This window comes from Dermacentor andersoni, chromosome 3, assembly GCF_023375885.2.
Source record: "Dermacentor andersoni chromosome 3, qqDerAnde1_hic_scaffold, whole genome shotgun sequence".
Classification (NCBI taxonomy): Eukaryota; Metazoa; Arthropoda; class Arachnida; order Ixodida; family Ixodidae; genus Dermacentor; species Dermacentor andersoni.
In genome coordinates this window covers 169235082-169262920 of record NC_092816.1, presented here as the reverse complement: position 1 = coordinate 169262920, position 27839 = coordinate 169235082, and the positions used below count along the sequence as shown (strand labels likewise).

The 27839-nt window shown below is 44.4% G+C and overlaps 6 non-coding genes across 6 annotated transcripts; 2 read left to right on the top strand and 4 right to left on the bottom strand.

The window, feature by feature from the left end:
• Positions 1-2913: 2913 nt before the first annotated feature.
• On the bottom strand, positions 2914-2988 carry TRNAS-GGA (transfer RNA serine (anticodon GGA)). The gene has a single exon. It is a non-coding gene; the product is annotated as a tRNA-Ser (tRNA).
• Positions 2989-3194: 206 nt separating this feature from the next.
• TRNAS-GGA (transfer RNA serine (anticodon GGA)) lies at positions 3195-3269 on the bottom strand. The gene has a single exon. It is a non-coding gene; the product is annotated as a tRNA-Ser (tRNA).
• A 206-nt stretch (positions 3270-3475) lies between these two features.
• Positions 3476-3550, bottom strand: TRNAS-GGA (transfer RNA serine (anticodon GGA)). The gene has a single exon. It is a non-coding gene; the product is annotated as a tRNA-Ser (tRNA).
• A 206-nt stretch (positions 3551-3756) lies between these two features.
• On the bottom strand, positions 3757-3831 carry TRNAS-GGA (transfer RNA serine (anticodon GGA)). Its single transcript has one exon. It is a non-coding gene; the product is annotated as a tRNA-Ser (tRNA).
• Positions 3832-4104: 273 nt separating this feature from the next.
• TRNAS-GGA (transfer RNA serine (anticodon GGA)) lies at positions 4105-4179 on the top strand. Its single transcript has one exon. It is a non-coding gene; the product is annotated as a tRNA-Ser (tRNA).
• Positions 4180-4385: 206 nt separating this feature from the next.
• TRNAS-GGA (transfer RNA serine (anticodon GGA)) lies at positions 4386-4460 on the top strand. The gene has a single exon. It is a non-coding gene; the product is annotated as a tRNA-Ser (tRNA).
• The last annotated feature ends 23379 nt before the right edge of the window (positions 4461-27839 follow it).

The window sequence follows — 27839 nt, the reverse complement described above, 5'->3', positions numbered from 1 at the left end:
CATGGACACACGCACAAAAATATACGCACGCTCGCACGTTCGCACATACCCACACAAACGCACACACACACAGGTACGACACATGCTCGCCCGCATTCACGTTTACACGCGCCCACGCATAGACACACGCACAAGAATGTACGCACGCACGCACGTCCGCACACGCTCACACAAACGCACACATAGAGAGGTGCGACACGTCCTCACCCACATTCACATTTACACGCGCCCACGCATAGACACACGCACAAACATGTACACACGCACGCACTTTCGCACACACTCACACAAACAAACACGCAGAGAGGTGCGACACATGCTCGCCCACATTCACATTTACACGCGCCCACGCATAGACACACGCACAAGAATGTACGCACGCACGCACGTCCGCACACGCTCACACAAACGCACACATAGAGAGGTGCGACACGTCCTCACCCACATTCACATTTACACGCGCCCACGCATAGACACACGCACAAACATGTACACACGCACGCACGTTCGCACACACTCAAACAAACGCACACACAGAGAGGTGCGACACATGCTCGCCCGCATTCACATTTACACGCGCCCACGCATACGCACACGCACAAAAATGTACGCACGCACGCACGTTCGGACACACTCACACAAACGCACACACAGAGAGGTGCGACACATGCTCGCCCACATTCACATTTACACGCGCACACGCATTAGCACACGCACAAAAATGTACGCACGCACGCACGTTCGCACACACCCACACAAACGCACACACACACAGAGGTACGACACATGCTCGCCCGCATTCACATTTACACGCGCCCACGCATGGACACACGCACAAAAGAGTAAGCACGCACGCACGTTCGCACACACTCACACAAACGCACACACAGAGAGGTACGACACAGGCTCACCCGCATTCACATTTACACCCGCACACGCATCGGCACACGCACAAAAATGTAAGCACGCACGCACGTTCGCACACACTCACACAAACGCACACACAGAGAGGTACGACACATGCTCGCCCGCATTCACATTTACACGCGCACACGCATCGGCACACGCACAAAAATGTACGCACGCACGCACGTTCGCACACACTCACACAAACGCACACACAGAGAGGTACGACACATGCTCGCCCGCATTCACATTTACACGCGCCCTTGCATGGACACACGCACAAAAATGTGCGCACCCACGCGCATTCGCACACACTGACGCAAACGCACACACAGAGAGGTACGACACAGGCTCACCCGCATTCACATTTACACGCGCCCTTGCATGGACACACGCACAAAAATGTACGCACGCACGTTCGCACACACTCGCACACACGCAGACACACAGAGGTACGACACATGCTCGCCCGCATTCACATTTGCACGCGCCCACACATGGACACACGCACAAAAATGTACGCACGCACGCACGTTCCCACACACACAGAAGTACGACACATGCTCGCCCGCATTCACATTTACATGCGCCCACGCATCGGCACACGCACAAAAATGTAAGCACGCACGCACGCACACACACACACTCACACAAACGCACACACACAGAGGTACGACACATACTCGCCCGCATTCATATTTACACGCGCCCTTGCATGGACACACGCACAAAAATGTACGCACGCACGCACGTTCGCACACACTGACACAAACGCACACACACAGAGGTACGACACATGCTCGCCCGCATTCACATTTACACGCGCCCGCACATGGACGCACGCATAAAAATGTACGCACGCACGCACGTTCGCACACACTCACACAAACGCACACACTCACACAAACGCACACACAGAGAGCTACGACACATACTCGCCCGCATTCACATTTACACGCGCACACGCATCGGCACACGCACAAAAATGTACGCACACACGCACACACACACACACACACTCACACAAACGCACACACACAGAGGTACGACACATGCTCGCCCGCATTCACATTTACACGCGCCCACACATGGACACACGCACAAAAATGTACGCTCGCTTGCACGCACACACACACACTCACACAAACGCACACACACAGAGGTACGACACATCCTCGCCCGCATTCACATTTACACGCGACCACGCATGGACACACGCACAAAAATGTACACACGCACGTTCGCACACACTGACACAAACGCACACACAGAGAGGTACGACACATGCTCGCCCGCATTCACATTTACACGCGCCCACACATGGACACACGCACAAAAATGTACGCACACACGCACACACACACACACTCAAACAAACGCACACACAGAGAGGTATGTACGACACATGCTCGCCCGCATTCACATTTACACGCGCACACGCATCGGCACACGCACAAAAATGTACGCACGCACTCACACAAACGCACACAGAGAGGTACGACGCATGCTCGCCCGCATTCACATTTACACGCGCCCACACATGGACACACGCACAAAAATGTACGCACGCACGCACGTTCGCACACACACAGAAGTACGACACGTGCTCGCCCGCATTCACATTTACACGCGCCCACGCATTGGCACACGCACAAAAATGTAAGCACGCACGCACGCACACAGACACACTCACACAAACGCACACACACAGAGGTACGACACATACTCGCCCGCATTCACATTTACACGCGCCCACGCATGGACACACGCCCGAAAATGTACGCACGCACGCACGTTCGCACACACTCACACAAACGCGCACACACAGAGGTACGATACATGATCGCCCGCATTAACATTTATGACGTAGTAGTTCTGCGGAAACCCGCAAGGTGGAGGGAAGTAATGAATAAAGGGAAAATCAGACATCCACCCGTTCGTAGCAATTGCTACAAAGGAAACCCAACGGGTTCCTCGAAAGAAAAACCTCAAAGTTGAAGAAAAATTCGTCCTGGTCCGGGACTCGAACCCGGGACCACCGCCTTTCCGGGGCAGCCGCTCTACCATCTGAGCTAACCAGGCGGCTAGCAGATGGCAGGGCGAAGTCGAATTTGTCGACAACACACGAGGCAAAGGCAAGGTTTGACGTAGTAGTTCTGCGGAAACCCGCAAGGTGGAGGGAAGTAATGAATAAAGGGAAAATCAGACATCCACCCGTTCGTAGCAATTGCTACAAAGGAAACCCAACGGGTTCCTCGAAAGAAAAACCTCAAAGTTGAAGAAAAATTCGTCCTGGTCCGGGACTCGAACCCGGGACCACCGCCTTTCCGGGGCAGCCGCTCTACCATCTGAGCTAACCAGGCGGCTAGCAGATGGCAGGGCGAAGTCGAATTTGTCGACAACACACGAGGCAAAGTCAAGGTTTGACGTAGTAGTTCTGCGGAAACCCGCAAGGTGGAGGGAAGTAATGAATAAAGGGAAAATCAGACATCCACCCGTTCGTAGCAATTGCTACAAAGGAAACCCAACGGGTTCCTCGAAAGAAAAACCTCAAAGTTGAAGAAAAATTCGTCCTGGTCCGGGACTCGAACCCGGGACCACCGCCTTTCCGGGGCAGCCGCTCTACCATCTGAGCTAACCAGGCGGCTAGTAGATGGCAGGGCGAAGTCGAATTTGTCGACAACACACGAGGCAAAGGCAAGGTTTGACGTAGTAGTTCTGCGGAAACCCGCAAGGTGGAGGGAAGTAATGAATAAAGGGAAAATCAGACATCCACCCGTTCGTAGCAATTGCTACAAAGGAAACCCAACGGGTTCCTCGAAAGAAAAACCTCAAAGTTGAAGAAAAATTCGTCCTGGTCCGGGACTCGAACCCGGGACCACCGCCTTTCCGGGGCAGCCGCTCTACCATCTGAGCTAACCAGGCGGCTAGCAGATGGCAGGGCGAAGTCGAATTTGTCGACAACACACGAGGCAAAGGCAAGGTTTGACGTAGTAGTTCTGCGGAAACCCGCAAGGTGGAGGGAAGTAATGAATAAAGGGAAAATCAGACATCCACCCGTTCGTAGCAATTGCTACAAAGGAAACCCAACGGGTTCCTCGAAAGAAAAACCTCAAAGTTGAAGAAAAATTCGTTCAAACCTTGCCTTTGCCTCGTGTGTTGTCGACAAATTCGACTTCGCCCTGCCATCTGCTAGCCGCCTGGTTAGCTCAGATGGTAGAGCGGCTGCCCCGGAAAGGCGGTGGTCCCGGGTTCGAGTCCCGGACCAGGACGAATTTTTCTTCAACTTTGAGGTTTTTCTTTCGAGGAACCCGTTGGGTTTCCTTTGTAGCAATTGCTACGAACGGGTGGATGTCTGATTTTCCCTTTATTCATTACTTCCCTCCACCTTGCGGGTTTCCGCAGAACTACTACGTCAAACCTTGCCTTTGCCTCGTGTGTTGTCGACAAATTCGACTTCGCCCTGCCATCTGCTAGCCGCCTGGTTAGCTCAGATGGTAGAGCGGCTGCCCCGGAAAGGCGGTGGTCCCGGGTTCGAGTCCCGGACCAGGACGAATTTTTCTTCAACTTTGAGGTTTTTCTTTCGAGGAACCCGTTGGGTTTCCTTTGTAGCAATTACTACGAACGGGTGGATGTCTGATTTTCCCTTTATTCATTAACATTTATACGCGCCCACGCATGCACAGACGCGCAAAAATGTACGCACGCACGCATACGGAACTGCAGGCACACAAAGACGTGTATGCTCGCACACTCATACACGCACTTCTGAGCACACATATTCGATTACCGAGAAACAAACGCGCGCGCCCGCGAGTACAGGTACACACACACTCACGCTCAAGGTGTGCACACCGATATACGGTCCCTCTCCTTCCCTATTGCCTCCCAAAAACATCCGCGTGCAAATACACTGAATGACACTCACTCTGCAATTACCGTTCAAAACTCCAGCTGTGATAAATTGCTTTACGGTTTAAATTTCGCGCATGTTCAAGTTGATGTGCCCTCTGCCGAGAGGGCGCGCCACCATTTGTTCCGGTCGTGTGACATAATCCTATGTTTTAGGAACTAAAAATAGAGAAAATATTATTTGAAGAGCCCTCCTAAAGAAACCAAAACTGAAACCAAATCATGAGTTTTCTGTTTCGGCCTTCTGGTGGCAGATTGTCGAACTCAGCCCTACCTGGCGATCAAAATGAATCACGCGGCAGGGCGACGAACCGCTGCCGGCTTGACGCGGAATGATGTGAGCGAACGATTAAACGGCTCGGCCACGGCTTCCGGCATTTCCGCGAGTGATACGCTCGGCTTTCTATAGATACCACGTGAACTTGCATGACTGTGTGCCAAAAATCGCTTTTGCGAACAGTGTTACGCCATATGTAGAGACTCGATATAGGCATCAATCGAAAGCTGAGTCTCCTGACTACATACCCTGCAGAGACTTTTACGATAGACGCCGTAGTTTTATCACAGTTACCGCTTTTATCTCGAAAATTGAGTAGAAATTTTCGTCGTTTCCATAGGCTTCCGTTGCTAAATCTTTAACCACTCTGGGGACAAAATCCTTGCTTGTCAGGGATTGATCACTGCATTTGGCTCGTATAGATTGTCTACCAGAACATGTCTGTCACCTGCCTTTTTCAATAATCGGCCTGCCGCTTTTGTTATTCGCGACAAACTCGCTCGTTCCATATAAAACAAGCTAGCTTCCTTCCGGGGCTGCTTGGGGTTCCTTCATATCCAAGAAAGCCGGATGCGGAGGAACTCTACGGTGCTCTGGATGGATGAATGCAAAACTTTAATGAATGTCCTGAGGTACGCGACTCAGCACACTGCGGGCCGCTCCTACGTTGGGACTGTCAGGTCATACCCGACCGCCGCATCGTGGGCCCTCTGGACAGTGCTCTGCGTATTTTCATTTGTTGCCGTCCATCTAGAATAGACTTCTTAGCTCGTTTATCTCCTTGTTTCCCGCAGGACTCATGAGTGTCTGATATAAAAATCATGAAAAATAATCAGGGGTGCGTATCAGTAAGTAGAGCACTCGCTTAGCATGTGAGAAGCATAGGGTTTGATACCAAGCATCTCCACTGGGGCACTTCTTTTTCTTCTTTGCAGCATGGGGAAAAGAGATAAATGTGGAGTTTAATGCCCCCAAACTCGATAGTGGGTTCTGAGGGACAGTGGACAGTTCCGTAATAATGTTGACCTGCTGAGGTTCTTCCACTTGACTTCGACTCCCACCGTGTGGCGTGGGTTAGTGCCTTGATTAACTATACCTTAATTAATTGTGCCTTAATTACCTTCGCCTTATTGAACACCGAAGGTCGTGGGTGATAGTTCTTTAATGAACTCGATTTTAATTGACTGTGCTTTAATTAACGTCAAAAGTCATAGGTTCGATTACCACCAAACGTCGTAGGTTCGTAGACTTTTGGGAGCATGGCGTAGTCACGCCAACGCCGGATCATCCGCCTCATGAGCCACGTAACGATCTCGTATTAAAAAATGCGGCAGAACCGATCCTACGATGACATTCACCGGATGTCGCTAATGCAATTCGACATAAACGCATTACCATCGTCGGAACGAGTTATTTATGAGGTGCGTAGTGCAGCGGGACTACTCTATCGCGTTTCCCTACAACAGTTGTTGGCATCTAGCACGAAGGCAAAGCAAACAAAGCAAACAAAGTAGCAGGCGTATACGCATGCATTGTATACCACCTGTAAAGTACATGAAGCACCCTAACAATGCTAACGGGGCATCAAAACAAACGGGTGCAGTTCTTCATTTGCTGAACCACCACAACAGGCTGCGTTTGATACGCTAACGTACAAACTTGGCCTGTGTGTCGCTGGCGGGGCTTGGGAGAACCAGCGAGCCAAATTATTTTGTTGTTGCGTGTTTGTTTTTTTCTCGACAGAGACGTTTGTCGTTTGCGCGGCACCAAACCCTTAACACCTTTTCCCACCCCAAGTCGCTCCTACCCATATTGATACCACGCACATTGTTCTGCCGAGATTCGACTCCGCAGCCGGAATCAAAGTGGCACCGTGTCCAACAGCCTCCACTATTTCAACTACTTCCAGGGCTAGTTAGCCGTGCGCCTAATTACGCGCTCAACGCAGAGACGCCAACTACAGCTGCACGTAATCACGGTTTCACCGGTAGTGGGTTCACAATGTACACCGCAAGGTGTTTGAACCCGCCACCTCCCATATTCGAAGGAAGAAGCGTTCATCGCATCTTGTCACGAAGCTGGTTATCACATCATGGTCCGTGTAGGTATATGTGCGTGTCGGTGGCATCATTGACAGCGACAACACGAATGCAGTGGTAGCAATTATCTGTGAGCTTTTCAGGACAACCTGTACACTTGCGCCTGTACAGTGATTGTACACGCGGGAGGGCCGGACACAACGTGCTCCTGGTTCAAGGCGATTATCATATTATAGTGATTAGCATCATTAGAGCATTTCAATCAACTTCCGCATGCTGTTTGTATATATGACGCCCTGTTTTTCTGTCTGTACGTGTCTCTACCGTATTCCTGTCAACTTGGATCTCTCGATAGTGCGTGGTCTAGTGGTTCACAGCATCCCGCTGGTGTGGTATCAGGGAAACGGATTCGAAGGAGATCGTCGGGCCGACTTGGATCACGGGAATCTGACATTGCATATCTGATACTTATGTTACTGAGCGTGTGTTACTATGTTCCATACTTACGTTACTGATCATGTGCTATAACTTACGTGCCGCCGTTCAATGAACCTCGTTCATACCAACTTGGATTACTGAGCGCGTGAGACAAGGCATCTGCCACACTTCCATCAGCCTCTTGGATGTGACTTTCGGTCGACGGGTACGTGCAACTGTGTGTGTACCACGTTGTTAATTTAGGCACTGAGTTCTATCGCACATTACCCACCCGCAGAGCCTTAGTTTATTTTATGTTTTATCCTCTTTGTTTACAGCAGAAATTTTCGTGCTCCCCCGCGGCGTCATAAAGTCGAGCAACTCAATGCACTTCGAATTCAGCGCTCGTGTTTGCTGGCCGCGAAGCACTCCGAGCACTCGTCCGTTTCCGCGATTTTAATATCGTTCAGGGAGAGTACGTGCGCCTGAGTGCAGCTTCTGTTTCTAGCCGTTCGAACTCATTTAAGCGTTGAACAGCTGCATGTGTTTTGTGCGAAACATTGTTAAGAAACCAAAAGTAAGAATCCGTGTTTCCCATTGAGAAACTGAAATTATAGAGGTGGCTAACCAAGCTTAAGAAGATAACAATCTTGCACCAACGCCTCGTATTGTGAAAATATCATTTCAGATTTGTCCTCTGAAATTAGGAATGAAGGGGCCATAGACGAAATACGGGGAATCACAATCTACTTTTATTGCAGCATCACTTTCAAAATGAACGGGCAATAGGTAGGCGATATTGAATTAATATCCAACTAATTTACCGACCACTTCAAATCTATTTTTGCTAAAGATGATAGTGCCCTCCTTTTTTTATGTCTCCTTCAAACGTATGCCAGACCTCATAATCTCAGAACAAGGTATCTTCAATATGCTCTTAAAACTGAACATAAAGAAGTTACCGGCGCCAGGCAACAACCCAAATTCGTTTCTTCAAGAATATGCCGAGTGGGTGCCTATGTATTTCCACGTTTTATTTAATAAATCATTACGCAACGGTGAACTACCGAATGACTGGCTGACAGCCAGAATCAAACCGTTACATACAAATGGAAGCAGAAACATTACCAACTATCACCCGATTTCATTAACCTCCACAACTTGCAAATTACTCGAACACATTATACTTAATCAAATACTATATTTTCTTGATAATCACAAATTTTAACCAAATATCAACAAGGTTTAACAAAAGGATTCTCGACGTGTACTCAGCTCACTGAAACAATCCACCATCATGAAATGTCAATTAACAATGCCACACAAATTGACGCTATGTTCATGGAGTTTTCAAAAGCATCTGACAAAATCACTCACAAAAAACTACTCTCTAAATTGCATAATGTTTTCAAAAATAATCAGCCAACTGAATGGACCGCTGCGTGCCTAACCCAGAGAAAACAGTTTGTTTCCATTCGTATGAGCTTATATGCATCAGTAACGGTGCATTATGGAGCACCCCACGGCTCGGTGTTAGGGCAACTTTTGTTCCTCCAATATATCAAGGATATTGTACGAGATATTGCAGTTCATCATAAACTTTTTGCCGACGATTATGTTTTGTACTCTGAAATTAATACCAGATTGGATAAATTATTGCTGAGCAGTGCACTTCAGAAAATTGCTTCTTGGTGTCGAAAATGGCAGATGGTGGTAAACTTTGAAAAAACGATTTTAACAAGCTTAACAGATAAAAAGAAACATTTACAATTTGATTACGGTATTAATAACGCTTTCCTCTCTGAAATTTGTAGCTGTAAATATTTAGCGCTTTGGAATTCGAAGGACCCCAACTGGAATACTCATAATAAATCTGTCACTGCAAATGTGAACCTGAACTCTTTTTCCTCAGGCGAGCACTTAAGCTTTAATCCCTTTCTGTTCACCACTTGGCTTACAAATACGTTGTGCTGCCCATTTTAGATTATGCTGCATTGATATGGGACCCATTTACAAAAACTAACATCGCCAAACTAGAGCAGGTACAAAGAAGAGTCATGCGTTTTATTTAAAACACATCTACGAGAACTTCAGTTACAGAGCTTTTAAACAGGGCTAATCTTTCTTCTCTGGCACAAAAAAATTGTTCGCGACTGAAATTCGTATCTCCACTAACAACGGGCCATTGCAAGATTGACATAACGGAAATGGTATCCATGTAGTTCGGATACGCTAGTCGGCAAAGACAAAATTTCGCGATAGCTCCCTTCTTCTCAGGTAAATCCAAAATCAAGAAAGGGGCTGACAGAGCGAATAGCACACTGCAGTATATAGGTTATGTGAATGCGAATATGTAAATGTGAATGCTCGCCTACATTCACATTTACACGCGCCCACGCATGCACACACGCCCAAAAAAGTACGCACGCACGTTCGCGCACACTCACACAATCTCTTGAACGCCGCTTGAGTGTAACGTAATATGAGCGCGTCGCTATATATCTAGCACTCATACTTAGAAGCGGTGGCAGCTTCCTCAGTTACGTAAACATAGTAAAAACTGCAAAAGGACGCGTCTGGACCTATTGTCTCGATCTTAAAGATAGCTGCACAAGAATCGCAAGCTGTTCGTCCACTCGGGTGTGTAACTTTTATCAAATAAGCAGCGCAATAACGTAATAACTGTGCGGGACACGAGAACACGAACTGTAGCTCTGCTTTTCGCTCATATTGCATTTGCTATGCTGCGCATGTTTGCTCAACGCATACCCGTCTGGCCTGTACGTGTGCATGCAGCCGTTGGCTACTGGGCCGCTATTTTGTAGCGATGCCTTATGCCTTATTCCATGCTATTCTTGTCATCCACCACACACGGCCACCTGATCCCGTTGATCACCACTGGCCAAGCGCGAAAAGCTTCAAAAAGCATAGAATCGGAAAAGGCATCGCTACAAAATACCGGCCCTGCAGCGTGATCAGCAGCAGTAGCCCAGTCTTTCGACGTGCTGAAGAAACTACCAGCGCAAACCTTCTCTTCATTCTCATTGCGTCCTTTCACTTGTTCACCGTGTAGTAGGCGTTCGATAGTTGCGTTCCATTTGCGCTGCTTTGAGCTGGCATTCGATATGCACATTTCAAAAGTTGATTTTTGTATTTCATGCACTGCCACGTTAACAGTTTTCTTCCTACCTGCTGTTGTCCTGCATTTAGCTTTAATTTTGAGCATTTGCACTGTAAGCCCACGTTTCAAGAAATTGCTTTCTTGTTTAACATAAACTCTTAGAATATTATGTCCGTAACATAAATCGTCGAGTGTTTGAAAGGGAAGTGCGTTTACACGGAAACAAAGCATTACATCCAGGATATGAGGCACTGTTTAACAAACAGACAATTTTTCACACTTCAAATGGTCCTTTTCTGTATTTACAGATTAAGTGGAACATGCCAGCACGTTGTTGGTCTGTTACTGGCTGCAGCCAGTGTAGCTTCCCTCGAACCTACGTGCACGGATCTTCCGTGCGCTTGGATTGTCCCTCCGGGAGGTAATCATTTTCTTCATGCGCTTTATATATTCCAGATTGTAACCAAAGTCGTAACAGTAATTTCAATTTCTAGCCAAGAAGCTCGAGCCTTCAGAGCCCTTGAAGGACATCACTTTCGGAGTGGCAAGTCCCAACACGGAAAATGCAAGCAAGTGAAAGAGGTGCTATGACCCTTGTCCGGAGGCACTCCCTTGTGATTTAGACACATTCCGGAGAAATCTACAGGATGCATCACTCCGAGCATTGTGGCTTCGCTATAACAACGTATCAGTAGAGAAGTGCCTTTTCGTGTTTCATGAACACTTTAGCAAGAAAGAGAGAGACAGAGCAAAGGGAAAGGCAGGGAGGTTAACCAGAGGGAAAGATCCGGTTTGCTACCCACGCTGAGAAGAGAGGGGAGAGGGAGGTCTTTTGCTCCTGAACACTTGAGCAACATAGCAATAAAACATAGTGACAGTTTGTCAGCTAACCTGTGCTACTAAAGCTAAAGCAAATTCAAGATTTTTGTGTTCTGGAAAGCTTACTGATCGGAGGGTGCAAGCGTGCAGTTGCAACACGACAAACATTATGAACACTGTTTATCACATTTTTTTCATGAGCAGTTGTGATTGTGTTCATGAAGTTGGACACTAGAAACTAGTTAGAAACATTGATAGGTGGGCCCAATAGCAGATCTACGTTGGCATTGGTGGAAATCAGAAGTGAGCCCACAGCTACGGTAAATTAATATTTTGTTTGTCAAGCCAATGTTCACTCTGTTACTCCCAGTGAGACTACAGAACTAGATGCACTAACTCGCAAAGAAAAGTGCATGTGCGCCAACATGCAGTGAGACACGCCACAACTCTAGAAACCTGTGCAGATCCAGCAGTTACCACGAAGGTAGCAACACTTGTTAGCATGAACTTGTAGAATTGCTATGTCTAAGCCTGCTGTACCACCAGGTGAATTTTTAGACGAGTTGATTTTTTTATGCATGTAGTAACTAACGCTCACAGAAACACTGTTTCATGGAAACAGCAAGCCAACAAACAAGCCTTAAAATATCACTACTGTTGTATTGCACTAGTAGGTAAAGATTGATGCAACTTCGACACACCAATTTGGTAAATATTTGAGCTTGTTAGTACATGTGTACTGTATTGAGTAGTGCAAGGCAAACACAGATAGAAAAGAAGACCTGCAGCAACACCTTGTATCTTCTTTTTGTTTGTGTGTATGTATGTTTTGTTAGGGCTGCACTGCTCAATACAAAAATCCACTTCAACTATTCGCAGTCCAAAAAGTACACCTCAGCCGATGAGAAATGAGAACGACAAGCGTGCTATCTACTGTTAATTTCGTTCTGTGCAAAACCAGCTCAGTTGAACCATTAGGGATAAATAAGAGCACGCATATTCTGAAGCACGGAGATGGTTCACATTTTTGGTCGATTGACATGGCCTTTAGCTTTTGCTGCACTGAGTGTAGTGTGTGAAATAGATTGTAAAGGCAGTAAATTAAAGTTAGGGAGTAGCTTGAGTAAAAATTTGGCTTTGTTAGTACGACATACTCCAAGTGAGGTGCTAAACTTGGATGAACAGAGCCTGGCAGACGGATAGCACATGTGTTGTACCCTTAAATTGTCTTTTATTTTATTTTAGCTTTGCTTGCTGTCGGAGATTACGACAAGTTGCTGACAACCACACTCCATCATTGTTATTTCAGACTGTTTTCTTGTTTTGTGTTTGTGCTGGACCAGTTGAAATAAGAGTTGTCTTATTTATTTGCAGCGCCAGTCCAGTCACCACGTGCCTGCTCGAGTAGACGCGGGAAGCTTGTCCCCTGAAGGTACTTTATTCTTTCGAGTGTTGCAGCCTTTAGATTTAAATAAATATTTACGAAATGTAACACGCAGTCGACAGGAATGCTGTGGACAGCCACCTGTTTTGAGTATTTTGTCAAATTGAAATACTTTGTACACGTAGTGGTCAACTTTTACGTAACTCCACCGCACCAATCATTAGCAGCAAAGCAAGAACTGCATCTCACCTAAACCAATAAGAAATGACAGGCAGAAGTGCATTGTTTGCAGCTAATCCCGCTACACCAAACCAGCTGAATCAAACAATTGGGAATGGTTCAGCAAAGCACACAGATGGTTGTTTTGTTGTGTAGTTGACTGATGCGGCCTTTCAGTTTCGGTGCACTCAGTGGAGTGTGTGAAACACATTGTAAAGGCACTAAATTAGGCTCAGGGATGAAATTCGCAGCGTGTAGTTGGCCGTCACCGACTGGCCCAGTTGAATCTCATTTGTTTTGTGCTTTTGTGTTAGCTTAGTTGAAGTAAGGGTTGTCTTATTTACTTGGGGCGCCAGTCGAGTCTCCACCTGCTCAACAGCTGGTGTGTGCCACAATCTTGCAACCTGAAGGTACTTTATTCCTGTGAGTGCTGCAGCCTTTGGACTAGGTTAAACATTTGCTAAACGCAATCACCAAGAATGGTGCAGATAACTACCTGTTATGAGTATTTTTTCTATGAGAAACTTTGTGCGCGTAGTGGTGAAGTTTGACGGAACTCCACCTCACCAATTATTAGCAGCAAAGCGAGACCTGCGTCTCACCTGAACCAATAAGAAATGATAACGAAAAGTGCATTGTCTCAGCAGCAAAGACTAATGCAAAGCTATGAGTTTTTGGTATGTCCTGCAGATATTTCAACAAAAGTTTTGTCCACATCCTAAACTTTCTTGCAGTTGTCCAAAGATTCTGGCGCTTATGGACCTCGTGAAGACCAAGCTCGAACTTTCAGCACCAGAATTCTTGGCCTGGGCTAAGCAAGCATACACGGACCAGGACATTATAGATATTGAATCCTTAACTAGACTGCAGGCACAGTCGCATCTGTGGATGCAGTATAGAAAAGGCATGGTTACGGCTAGTATAGCCCGTGCATGCATGACTCGTGCACAAAGCTTGACCACGACCACATAACCTGCGAGGAGTGGTCAATCTAGTTATGCGTTCTACCACATATCAAAGTGCTGCAATGAAAGATGGCTCACGGAAAGAAGCAGAGGCCAAGCAGTTCTTTTTATGTAATCTTAAAAAGGGGGGGTCATGCTGCCTCTGTTGCAGATGTAGGACTGAAGGTCTTTAAGGATATGCCAATTGTAGGCGCATCACCAGATCGTGTGGTAACATTCACATGTGAATGCTGCAGAGCAAAAGCCAGAGCTCTTGAAGTGAAGTGTCCATTACGACTTCAAAACTCTTTCAGAAACTTTCAGGACAAGAAGCCGAAACTTGTCTTTGAAACGCAAATTAATGTGGTCAAGGGCGTTTTGCACCTGTCTGAGTGCGACTTCGTTGTTTACATTAACGAAAATGAAGCCGAAATTGTTACTGTAAGGTTTGACGAAAACCAGTTTGACGAGCTCTTGCGAGCTGTAGAAACTCTGTTTTGTGGGTACTTCTACCCAGATTTGCAGAGTGAGTGTCACTGAATGTGCTAGTTAAGCTGGAAGCTTTGGGTACAAATACCAACTGGTGTGTATGCTGCATTGTCATTTCTAGTCCCAGTGTTCCAAAGTCCTGCCAACATTTTTTTCCTGCAATGTTCATTGAAGTTGCGTATTGAGCAGATTCTATCCTTAACATTCCCAAAGAAAACTTCCATCTCTACGCATTGTGCAATCTCGCTGGTCGTACACTACACATAGTATTGGTGCTAGCTATGGTGCGTATGCACTAGTCAAGAAGTTTAAGCATTCCTTAATTTGCTCATGTGCATTTGTCTTCCACTCGGAGAGCATTGAAACTTTTTATATTCAACTGGTGTGCATTGTCATTTCTAGTCCTCTTTCTTGTTTTTGAGATGCCGCCAACATTTCTTTTTGTAATGTTCATTGAAGTTGTATATGAAGCAGCTGTCTGTCCTTAACGTTTCTAAGGAAAGGTGCAACTGTTCGTGGAAAGTGCAGCGAGAAACACTCGTTTTAATGCACTGCACATTCCTGACGATTGTCAGCTATGTTGGCATGTAAAGTTTTTTGTTTCTATCATAGTGCAATGCGATTTCCGCTTGAAGTCTTGACTACAGCTGCATGCGTTGGTGCATAATTGGCATCTTTTATTATGTGAGCACTATTTGCATATTTGATTTGTTGCACATAATCTCCTGCACGAGCGCGCTTGTATATACATGTGTATGTTTCTGCAGTTGTGCTGTGTCGCAGAATGGCCTAGATTACAGCAATTATGTTTGAAGGGTGTCTGAAACTTAGCTAACAGGCTTTTTATTGTTTGTTGAAGCTCCAGTTTGTGTCAACTACAGCAAAGTCAATCATGCAACTCTCATTTTGCAATGTTGTTAAGTGTTAGAAGTGTATTTTTACTCATACCATTTCTTCTTGGCTCAGAAATTTGTGTAAGCAACGGCACTCTATCAGGTTTTGTAGTGTATGCTAACCCTTTCGCACAACCTGGAAATTGTGAGACTTAGAGCACGTATCTTTCTGCATACCGAAGTTCCTTACCAGTGCCAGTGAGGAAAATTTCTTCTAGTAAAGTTTTACTCCCTTATGTTATCAATGAGACTAATTTCAAGTGCAAGTGCAATGTGTGCAGTGCTCATGGAATGAAATGGGACACGGAACATTTAGCAGAACCCTACATATGTGCAAAGGACGCGAGAGCACCATGTCATGTCGCTAGGAATTTGGTCAACAAAGGTGACGAGGACTCCGATGTAAGTGTACACGCCAGAATTACGTCAATGTGACACGAACTGCAGCCGGTTGAAAGGAAAGTATGCGCATTAGTTAGCCCTAAATTGACACGTTTCATTCCATGAGCACTGTACATGCAGTCGTGTTGTCAAAGTGGTGACTGTTGAAATGTACCTCCAAGCAAAGCATGGCTTGTTCAGTGCGTACCACATTTTATAACTAACTTGTGAAAATACGGTAGTCATAAATTTGGGCGCATGACTGAATTCAATGAGTGTAAATTTAACGAATTTTGTAAGTTTGCCTGCAAATGCAATAAAATTGTGCTTCCACAAACTGCGTGCATTGTGTAAGGCCTCTTGAAAGTGATGCCAGCAGAGCACCCTGCCTGCATTCAAGAAGGTAAATTATTGAACAAGGAATCATTATACAGTATTAAAATTATTGTGGAAGTGTGCACATGGAAAAGTTATGTTAGTGCTGATACAGGAAGCTCATATCTACCAACTTTTACAATTTGATCGTAAAATTCCACATTTATAGGGCTCATTTAGATTGGTGTATTCACAAAATTATTCTACGTTTTGTATTCTCCTAAATCCTGGGAAGAAACAACTAAAATATACAAATATTCTGACCATTTCTTATGGCCAAATATTTTGGAGCCGTTGATTATATGGATCTATACCTGCACATCGGCCACTTCAACTGATAAAACCAATCTATAACGGCAGCCGAATGTTCCAACAGCTGTTACATGAATATTTCATTAAAACATCTTCATAAAGTTTTCGAATATGGGTCCTGTAGGGAAAGACAGATATGATGGGAAAGTTATCCCAGTAGACAGATTCTGGCTTTCACATACATGGTAAATAGCAACTAGAAGCCGTGTGATGAGTGAAAGCAAAAATGTTTATTGAAAAGCATAAACACAAAGCAACCCATACTTGTTGCAGAATTAGATATTTTGTACAATAAAATATTTTAATGAACATACAGGGGCACATCGTCAAACGCCTTTATAACAAAGTGCTCTGAACCTCCAAAATCTTTTTTTGATAGAGGTCACTTCGTTGTAGTAATTGTACCACTCCCGTTCACAAAAACACTTCATCATTTGTCTTCGAGTGTTCCATTTGAAGCCTTCGCTAGGGTAAAGGACGCGAGAGCGTACGTTTCGAGCACGTTTATACAGACAAATTCCTTAAGCAGGCAAAACCAGCAACTGCGGACCTGCTGCAGAAAGTCTCCATGATCTAAAAACTATGTTCTCCTTGTCGCCCTCCACTGTTGCAAGTTTGCTGCCCCTTGTGTTCTATGTCTAAAAGTAAATGCGTCAGTAAAGTGCACATGTACCCCTTGAAGAGTGTGTTTTCAGAGCAAGCTTTGTATAAAAAAAATAAACTGCAACAATCCTCTTTCCCCCTTCTCAGTGTCGCAAACATGAGATTTTATAATTCTGAAAGTTCAAAGATTGGCCGGTATGCTTACGTTTTAAAATACGGATTAGTTTGCAGACCCTCCCAGGCTTTTCTGACCGTGGCTAAAAAGAAGTTTAATGGACTTAATAGGACCTGTGAAATCAACACAGGGCAATCTTGACCGTGGCTGCTGTTTTGCCAAACATATACGTGGATATAAAAACAAAAGTTATATAAAAGTACCAATGAAGTGGTTCACGTAAAGCTAGTATACTGACCACTTATGTCCAGCTCTATTCTGCGTAACGAAAAAAAATAGCTTCCTATATAAAAGCAGCACATATAGTGTTGCTTCAAAAATATCTCTACAGCACCCCAATCTGTTAGCGAAAGGTTAATTGTATTTCACTAATTCTTTGGTTTAGCCATTTGGTAAGTGCTATTGGGGGTGTTTGTTCACCAATACTTGACAAAGGCAGAAAAGGGCATGTCCTACTGTGACAAAAGGTACACAATCCCTAAATATGTTGCTTGATGCATGTCCTACTTTTCTTTCCATACACCTGTTCTCACCATATTGCATGCTTCTCCATTCGATGTAGAGAACTGATAAACGGCTTTGTTTAAGGTTCGCCTCACATAGATTCCAACATCTGCATTTGACCTGCATATTTTACTTTACTTTGCCCCATGTTGACTGACAAGAGTCGTCCCTCACTGCATTAATATTGGCGATGCCAAACTGTTTCATGGGCGTACTAGCCGCATGTCTGTGACACAGCACCATGTCATAGAAACGGGAGTTGAGAAAATGGTCACTAATGTCTGCCATCTTTGCTGTTGCGGCTCCGCTTTATACTACTTGTAAATGGAGTAGATAAACCTCGGATCCGAACAACTCTTCTTAACAATATGATAAAAATTTGGCGCTGTGAAGAAATAGGCTGAGTGCTTATAGGTTAAGGTTAATAAATGCTCAGCTGTTTCATTCTACCTAATAAGAAGCAGAGTTTAGCTTATTCTCGTGCTTCCATTATTGGTGGCTGGAAGTTGCACAAGAATGCACACACTCTAAACAAGCTGCTTGCTAGATCTAGCACATTATTTGAAATTGGTTTATCAAAAATATGAAATTCTTCAATGCGCCGTATAACTCTCCCAACATGGATGCGAGCACTCCTTTCTGGTTGCTTTAACCTGCTCTGGTGCGAACTGTGGAGATATTCTAAAAGGTGGCACATAGCGTTTCACACCTGGGGGTACGATAGCTTCCAGACGGAACCCCTTGTCAGCCATTACACCATCGCCTAGCTGAACAAGTTGAAGCAGGCCACCAGTTTCCACAATCTCTGTGTCACTCACATGCCCTCCCCAAAGGTCTGGCAGAAATGATATATTGCCGTCTGGTGTCACCCCAACCAGTGCTCTAAAAGTGTTAAAATGTTTGTACGAGGAAAATGTCTGTCGTTGAGCAGGCAGCATAGATGGCCTCTGTATTCTAACCTCGGTGCAGTCAAGGACTATTCTGGTATCAGGAAATGTCCTGAATGATTCAGGCATAGGTACTTTTATTTCCTCTAGTGTTGGAAATCTGTTGATGGAAGTAAGTTGCCTATCCAGAAAGTTCACCCACGCGAAAAAGATGCAGCTAACAGTGGCTTCCGTTACTCCGAAGTTTCTGGCCACCTCTTTTGAGCATGTCCCTGTCCTTAAACGATACAAAACTATGAACATTTAATCTTTTAATGTCAGCTGCCTTCCGCTGACGCTGCTACTTTGCCTATCTGAACAATCCCAGTATTTCATTTAACTGCCGCTTGGCTCCAGAAGACTGTACAAAGCAGCAAAGTCTGCCTTGTTTGAAAGTCCTGTGTAAAATTTAAAAGAAGCAGGATCAATGTTCTCTAATGAGAGAGTGCGTTTCTCTAATCGCCTATACGCTGCTTTCAGTTTAGCATTTTCTTTTTATAGTTTGATATTTTCCCAGAGCAATTTGTTCATTACTTGTGTGCCAGCGATAGCATTTGCTTGGTCAGAGCACATTACATTTTCAGAGCGCATTTCCATTGGGCAGCCGGTCCCCAAAGTTGCCCCACCATCTTGAAGGAGCAGAAGTCCTAGCACAGCATCATCTACGTGTGCACCTGCGAATGACAAGTACAGAAAGTAATATGGTAGTATCTGTTGGGGACATACCGACGAGACACCACGTATATGTGTAACTCAAGTGGTATTCAACATATACAGTACTAATACAGTACAGTATACAGTACAGTATAGTACAGTAAAATATATTACAGTATACACTATTACAGTACTATCATATTGCTTCAAAAAAACAAATTGCGTGAGTTCTTTTCCTGTTCGGTAAGATCAACGAAATGAGGAACTCCTAAAACATCCAGCAAACATTGGTTTGCTGGATGAGAAAAAAAAACACGCAACTGTTGAGAAAAAAAAAACACGCAACAACAAAATGATTTGGCTCGCTGGTTCTCCCAAGCCCCGCCAGCGACACACAGGCCAAGTTTGTACGCTAACGTATCAAACGCAGCCTGTTGTGGTGGTTCAGCAAATGAAGAACTGCACCCGTTTGTTTTGATGCCGCGTTAGGTGGTATACAATGCATGCGTATACGCCTGTTACTTTGTTTGCTTTGTGCAGTTCGGAGGCCACGCGCCGGTTTCGCGGCGGCAGCCTTTGTGCTAGACGCCAACAACTGTTGTAGGGAAACGCGATAGAGTAGTAGGCCCACTGCACAACGCGCCTCGTGCATAACTCGTTCCGAGGATGGCATTGCGTTTATATCGAATTACTTTAGCGACATCCTGCGACCGTCATGGAAGGATGGGTTCTGCCGCATTTTTTAATACGAGATCATCACGTGGCTCACGAGGCCGATGATCCGGCGTTGGCGTGACTACGCCATGCTCCAAAAAGACTACGAACCTTTGACCTTTTGGTGGAACTCGAACCTGCGACATTTGGCGTTAATTAAAGCGCAGTGAATAAGGTCGAGGTAATTAAAGCACTACCACCAACGACCTTCGGTGTTCATTAAGGCGAAGGTAATTAAGGCACAATTGATTAAGGTATAGTTAATAAAGGCACTCTAACCCACGCCACTCGGTGGGAGTCGAGTGCAACTCGAGTGCAAGAACCTCAGGAGGTAAACATTATTCCGGAACTGTCCACTGTCTCTCGGAACCCACTATCGAGTTTGGGGGCATTAAACTCCCCATTTATCTCTTTTTTTCAAGCTACAAAAAAAGAAAAAAAATGCTCCAGTGGAGGCGCTTGGTTTCCCTCCCTATACTTCTCGGACGCTAAGAGAGTGCTCTACCTCCTGTTGTACACCCCTGATTTTTTTTCATGATTTTCATTTCCGGCACAGATGATTCCTGCGGGAAACAAAGAGATAAACGAACTAAGAAGTCTATTCTAGATGGACGGCGACAAAGACAGACACGCAGAGCACCGTAGAGTTCCTCCGTATCCAGCTTTTTTGGATATGAAGGAACGCCAAGCGGCCCCGGCAAGACGCTAGCTTCTTTTCAATGCAACGAGCGAGTTTTTCGCGAATAACAAAAGCGGCAGGCCGATTATTGAAAAAGGCAGGTGACAGACATGTTCTGGAAAACAATCCACACGAGCAAAACGCACTGATCACTCTCTGGGAAGCAAGAATTTTGTTCCCAGAGTGGCTAAAGATTCAGAAATGGAAGCATATGGAAACGACGAAAATTTGTACTCGATTTTCGAGACAAAAACCGTAACCGTGATAAAACTACGGCATCTATCGTAAAATTCGGTGCAGCGTATGTAGTCAGGAGACTCAGCTTTCAATTGATGCCTATATCGAGTCTCTACACATGGCGTAACACTGTTCTCAAAAGTGATTTTTGACACAGTCATGCAAGTTCACGTGGTATCTATAGAAACCCCAGCGTATCGCTTGCGGAAATGATGGAAGCCGTGGCCCAGTCGTTTAAACACTTTGTGACAGGTACGGACACGTTATTAACACTTTTTAGCCTTCACCGTATGACCAAAACTTCTTTTAACGAGATCACCTTCGATGTCGCCACGGCACCCGGACTTCGTGCCAACATTGTTCACATTTGCTAACAAGCAGGATAAACAGACCCGCGGGTTACGTCGGTTTCAACGTGCGATGAAGAGAGGTCAGCAAAGTGTCCTCGGCGAGGTGCGTGCCCTTTTTTTCGTGTACAGCAGCTCTCAACGAAGTCTATAGCGTGCTCGATCGGTGCAGAGGTGTTGCGAACATGGCGTCAGCACGTCGTATACGCCAGTGTACCCTAGTTTTATCGGAGAAGCCTTTGTTCGCGTCTACCCGTCGGCAGCGCGTTGGTATAATGTCAACAACGATGAAATCTCGTATCGTCATACGTAACGCTTCGACGAGCGTGTCCGTACGTGTCCACTGCTGAGCACAGGGAAGGTTTGTGTGGTGTCGGTAAGGGCAATAATCAAGAGGGAAATCTCTCAAGTGTGACACAACAGCGAGCACGTGTACGGCTCTCAAAAATGGTGAAAAGGTCGAACGCTTCGCTTACTGTTAAGGGGATAAAAATTGACCAGTATTACAGAGTGCGTAGGAAATGTAATCTATGCATTCGCCAGTCAAGCTGCTTGACCAGTGTATTGGTATAACCTGCTTGTTTCGTAGCGTACATAAACTTTTGTGAAGAAATTGTTCAATATGGTGTCAATTTATCTCTTAGGGGCTGCTTCACTAGGTGTGCTTTCTGCAATCACACAGAGTTGCGACGGTGAGTAGGGTGAATCGACTGAGGAGCATTTCTGTTTTAAACTGTTATGCCCTAACATAGTTCACATCACTCTTCAACTTACTTTAATTTCAGGCCCTGGAGTGTACATTTCTACAAAAGGCAATTAAAAGTCATTTAAGATGTAACTTCAACTTACATTAAATAATTAAAATTGTTTTGCCGAATATCCACTAATCAGACATTCTCTAGTGCAACAAAAACTCTAGTATAGGTCATGTGTCGTTTCTTTTGCTTAAATCAGAATTTGGAGCTATAAAAACATGTGCAAGATTAAAGCTTTTTCTTATCACCGTACTCATCATGCAGGTTACGGTACCTTAATTATCCTCAAAAGGAAAGGGGCAAACATGGTTTTTCTTTTTCATTTGGTGCAATGGCGCTTCGTCACCACTATGTGTACAGGCCTTTACTTTGTTCACAGATATTCACACTACACAGTGTTCCAGTCCGGCTACTTCATGTGCAAGCTTCTCCTGTGGTACAGGTTGGTACTCCCCAGCATTAACAAACTCAGTAGTTCTACCATATTTGCTTAATTTATTGCCACAACCATTCGCACAACTTTCAGAACCATCAACCAATGTTTGCTGGATGTTTTAGGAGTTCCTCATTTCGTTGATCTTACCGAACAGGAAAAGAACTCACGCAATTTGTTTTTTTGAAGCAATATGATAGTACTGTAATAGTGTATACTGTATTATATTTTACTGTACTATACTGTACTGTATACTGTACTGTATTAGTACTGTATATGTTGAATACCACTTGAGTTACACATATACGTGGTGTCTCGTCGGTATGTCCCCAACAGATACTACCATATTACTTTCTGTACTTGTCATTCGCAGGTGCACACGTAGATGATGCTGTGCTAGGACTTCTGCTCCTTCAAGATGGTGGGGCAACTTTGGGGACCGGCTGCACAATGGAAATGCGCTCTGAAAATGTAATGTGCTCTGACCAAGCAAATGCTATCGCTGGCACACAAGTAATGAACAAATTGCTCTGGGAAAATATCAAACTATAAAAAGAAAATGCTAAACTGAAAGCAGCGTATAGGCGATTAGAGAAACGCACTCTCTCATTAGAGAACATTGATCCTGCTTCTTTTAAATTTTACACAGGACTTTCAAACAAGGCAGACTTTGCTGCTTTGTACAGTCTTCTGGAGCCAAGCGGCAGTTAAATGAAATACTGGGATTGTTCAGATAGGCAAAGTAGCAGCGTCAGCGGAAGGCAGCTGACATTAAAAGATTAAATGTTAATAGTTTTGTATCGTTTAAGGACAGGGACATGCTCAAAAGAGGTGGCCAGAAACTTCGGAGTAACGGAAGCCACTGTTAGCTGCATCTTTTTCGCGTGGGTGAACTTTCTGGATAGGCAACTTACTTCCATCAACAGATTTCCAACACTAGAGGAAATAAAAGTACCTATGCCTGAATCATTCAGGACATTTCCTGATACCAGAATAGTCCTTGACTGCACCGAGGTTAGAATACAGAAGCCATCTATGCTGCCTGCTCAACGACAGACATTTTCCTCGTACAAACATTTTAACACTTTTAGAGCACTGGTTGGGGTGACACCAGACGGCAATATATCATTTCTGCCAGACCTTTGGGGAGGGCATGTGAGTGACACAGAGATTGTGGAAACTGGTGGCCTGCTTCAACTTGTTCAGCTAGGCGATGGTGTAATGGCTGACAAGGGGTTCCGTCTGGAAGCTATCGTACCCCCAGGTGTGAAACGCTATGTGCCACCTTTTAGAATAACTCCACAGTTCGCACCAGAGCAGGTTAAAGCAACCAGAAAGGTTGCCAGTGCTCGCATCCATGTTGGGAGAGTCATACGGCGCATTGAAGAATTTCATATTTTTGATAAACCAATTTCAAATAATGTGCTAGATCTAGCAAGCAGCTTGTTTAGAGTGTGTGCATTCTTGTGCAACTTCCAGCCACCAATAATGGAAGCACGAGAATAAGCTAAACTCTGCTTCTTATTAGGTAGAATGAAACAGCTGAGCATTTATTAACCTTAACCTATAAGCACTCAGCCTATTTCTTCACAGCGCCAAATTTTTATCATATTGTTAAGAAGAGTTGTTCGGATCCGAGGTTTATCTACTCCATTTACAAGTAGTATAAAGCGGAGCCGCAACAGCAAAGATGGCAGACATTAGTGACCATTTTCTCAACTCCCGTTTCTATGACATGGTGCTGTGTCACAGACATGCGGCTAGTACGCCCATGAAACAGTCTGGCATCGCCAATATTAATGCAGTGAGGGACGACTCTTGTCAGTCAACATGGGGCAAAGTAAAGTAAAATATGCAGGTCAAATGCAGATGTTGGAATCTATGTGAGGCGAACCTTAAACAAAGCCGTTTATCAGTTCTCTACATCGAATGGAGAAGCATGCAATATGGTGAGAACAGGTGTATGGAAAGAAAAGTACGACATGCATCAAGCAACATATTTAGGGATTGTGTACCTTTTGTCACAGTAGGACATGCCCTTTTCTGCCTTTGTCAAGTATTGGTGAACAAACACCCCCAATAGCACTTACCAAATGGCTAAACCAAAGAATTAGTGAAATACAATTAACCTTTCGCTAACAGATTGGGGTGCTGTAGAGATATTTTTGAAGCAACACTATATGTGCTGCTTTTATATAGGAAGCTATTTTTTTTCGTTACGCAGAATAGAGCTGGACATAAGTGGTCAGTATACTAGCTTTGCGTGAACCACTTCATTGGTACTTTTATATAACTTTTGTTTTTATATCCACGTATATGTTTGGCAAAACAGCAGCCACGGTCAAGATTGCCCTGTGTTGATTTCACAGGTCCTATTAAGTCCATTAAACTTCTTTTTAGCCACGGTCAGAAAAGCCTGGGAGGGTCTGCAAACTAATCCGTATTTTAAAACGTAAGCATACCGGCCAATCTTTGAACTTTCAGAATTATAAAATCTCATGTTTGCGACACTGAGAAGGGGGAAAGAGGATTGTTGCAGTTTATTTTTTTTATACAAAGCTTGCTCTGAAAACACACTCTTCAAGGGGTACATGTGCACTTTACTGACGCATTTACTTTTAGACATAGAACACAAGGGGCAGCAAACTTGCAACAGTGGAGGGCGACAAGGAGAACATAGTTTTTAGATCATGGAGACTTTCTGCAGCAGGTCCGCAGTTGCTGGTTTTGCCTGCTTAAGGAATTTGTCTGTATAAACGTGCTCGAAACGTACGCTCTCGCGTCCTTTACCCTAGCGAAGGCTTCAAATGGAACACTCGAAGACAAATGATGAAGTGTTTTTGTGAACGGGAGTGGTACAATTACTACAACGAAGTGACCTCTATCAAAAAAAGATTTTGGAGGTTCAGAGCACTTTGTTATAAAGGCGTTTGACGATGTGCCCCTGTATGTTCATTAAAATATTTTATTGTACAAAATATCTAATTCTGCAACAAGTATGGGTTGCTTTGTGTTTATGCTTTTCAATAAACATTTTTGCTTTCACTCATCACACGGCTTCTAGTTGCTATTTACCATGTATGTGAAAGCCAGAATCTGTCTACTGGGATAACTTTCCCATCATATCTGTCTTTCCCTACAGGACCCATATTCGAAAACTTTATGAAGATGTTTTAATGAAATATTCATGTAACAGCTGTTGGAACATTCGGCTGCCGTTATAGATTGGTTTTATCAGTTGAAGTGGCCGATGTGCAGGTATAGATCCATATAATCAACGGCTCCAAAATATTTGGCCATAAGAAATGGTCAGAATATTTGTATATTTTAGTTGTTTCTTCCCAGGATTTAGGAGAATACAAAACGTAGAATAATTTTGTGAATACACCAATCTAAATGAGCCCTATAAATGTGGAATTTTACGATCAAATTGTAAAAGTTGGTAGATATGAGCTTCCTGTATCAGCACTAACATAACTTTTCCATGTGCACACTTCCACAATAATTTTAATACTGTATAATGATTCCTTGTTCAATAATTTACCTTCTTGAATGCAGGCAGGGTGCTCTGCTGGCATCACTTTCAAGAGGCCTTACACAATGCACGCAGTTTGTGGAAGCACAATTTTATTGCATTTGCAGGCAAACTTACAAAATTCGTTAAATTTACACTCATTGAATTCAGTCATGCGCCCAAATTTATGACTACCGTATTTTCACAAGTTAGTTATAAAATGTGGTACGCACTGAACAGGCCATGCTTTGCTTGGAGGTACATTTCAACAGTCACCACTTTGACAACACGACTGCATGTACAGTGCTCATGGAATGAAACGTGTCAATTTAGGGCTAACTAATGCGCATACTTTCCTTTCAACCGGCTGCAGTTCGTGTCACATTGACGTAATTCTGGCGTGTACACTTACATCGGAGTCCTCGTCACCTTTGTTGACCAAATTCTTAGCGACATGACATGGTGCTCTCGCGTCCTTTGCACATATGTAGGGTTCTGCTAAATGTTCCGTGTCCCATTTCATTCCATGAGCACTGCACACATTGCACTTGCACTTGAAATTAGTCTCATTGATAACATAAGGGAGTAAAACTTTACTAGAAGAAATTTTCCTCACTGGCACTGGTAAGGAACTTCGGTATGCAGAAAGATACGTGCTCTAAGTCTCACAATTTCCAGGTTGTGCGAAAGGGTTAGCATACACTACAAAACCTGATAGAGCGCCGTTGCTTACACAAATTTCTGAGCCAAGAAGAAATGGTATGAGTAAAAATACACTTCTAACACTTAACAACATTGCAAAATGAGAGTTGCATGATTGACTTTGCTGTAGTTGACACAAACTGGAGCTTCAACAAACAATAAAAAGCCTGTTAGCTAAGTTTCAGACACCCTTCAAACATAATTGCTGTAATCTAGGCCATTCTGCGACACAGTACAACTGCAGAAACATACACATGTATATACAAGCGTGCTCGTGCAGGAGATTATGTGCAACAAATCAAATATGCAAATAGTGCTCACATAATAAAAGATGCCAATTATGCACCAAGGCATGCACCTGTAGTCAAGACTTCAAGCGGAAATCGCATTGCACTATGATGGAAACAAAAAACTTTACATGCCAACATAGCTGACAATCGTCAGGAATGTGCAGTGCATTAAAACGAGTGTTTGTCGCTGCACTTTCCACGAACAGTTGCACCTTTCCTTAGAAACGTTAAGGACAGACAGCTGCTTCATATACAACTTCAATGAACATTACAAAAAGAAATGTTGGCGGCATCTCAAAAACAAGAAAGAGGACTAGAAATGACAATGCACACCAGTTGAATATAAAAAGTTTCAAGGCTCTCCGAGTGGAAGACAAATGCACATGAGCAAATTAAGGAATGCTTAAACTTCTTGACTAGTGCATACGCACCATAGCTAGCACCGTGATATCATAGCTAGCTAGCGTGATATCCGGCCTCGTAAATCGCCTAGACGATGCAGACAACCGGTCCCGAAGGAATAATCTAATTTTCTATGGCCTTCCTGATACTAACCCCAAAGAAACCTTTGCAGAATCAGAAAAGCTGATCATTGATGAAATCACGGATATCATGAATGTAAACCTTGAGTCCAAAGATATTGAACGTGCTCATCGCCTTGGACGCTATTCACCTAACCGGCACCGTCCCATCATTATCAAATTCGCGTCATATAAAACGAAAGAATCTGTCCTGTCTAACGGCCGCAAACTGAAAGGCACAAATTATAGCGTGAGCGAAGATTTTTCACCCGCAGTTCGGAACGCCCGAAAACATCT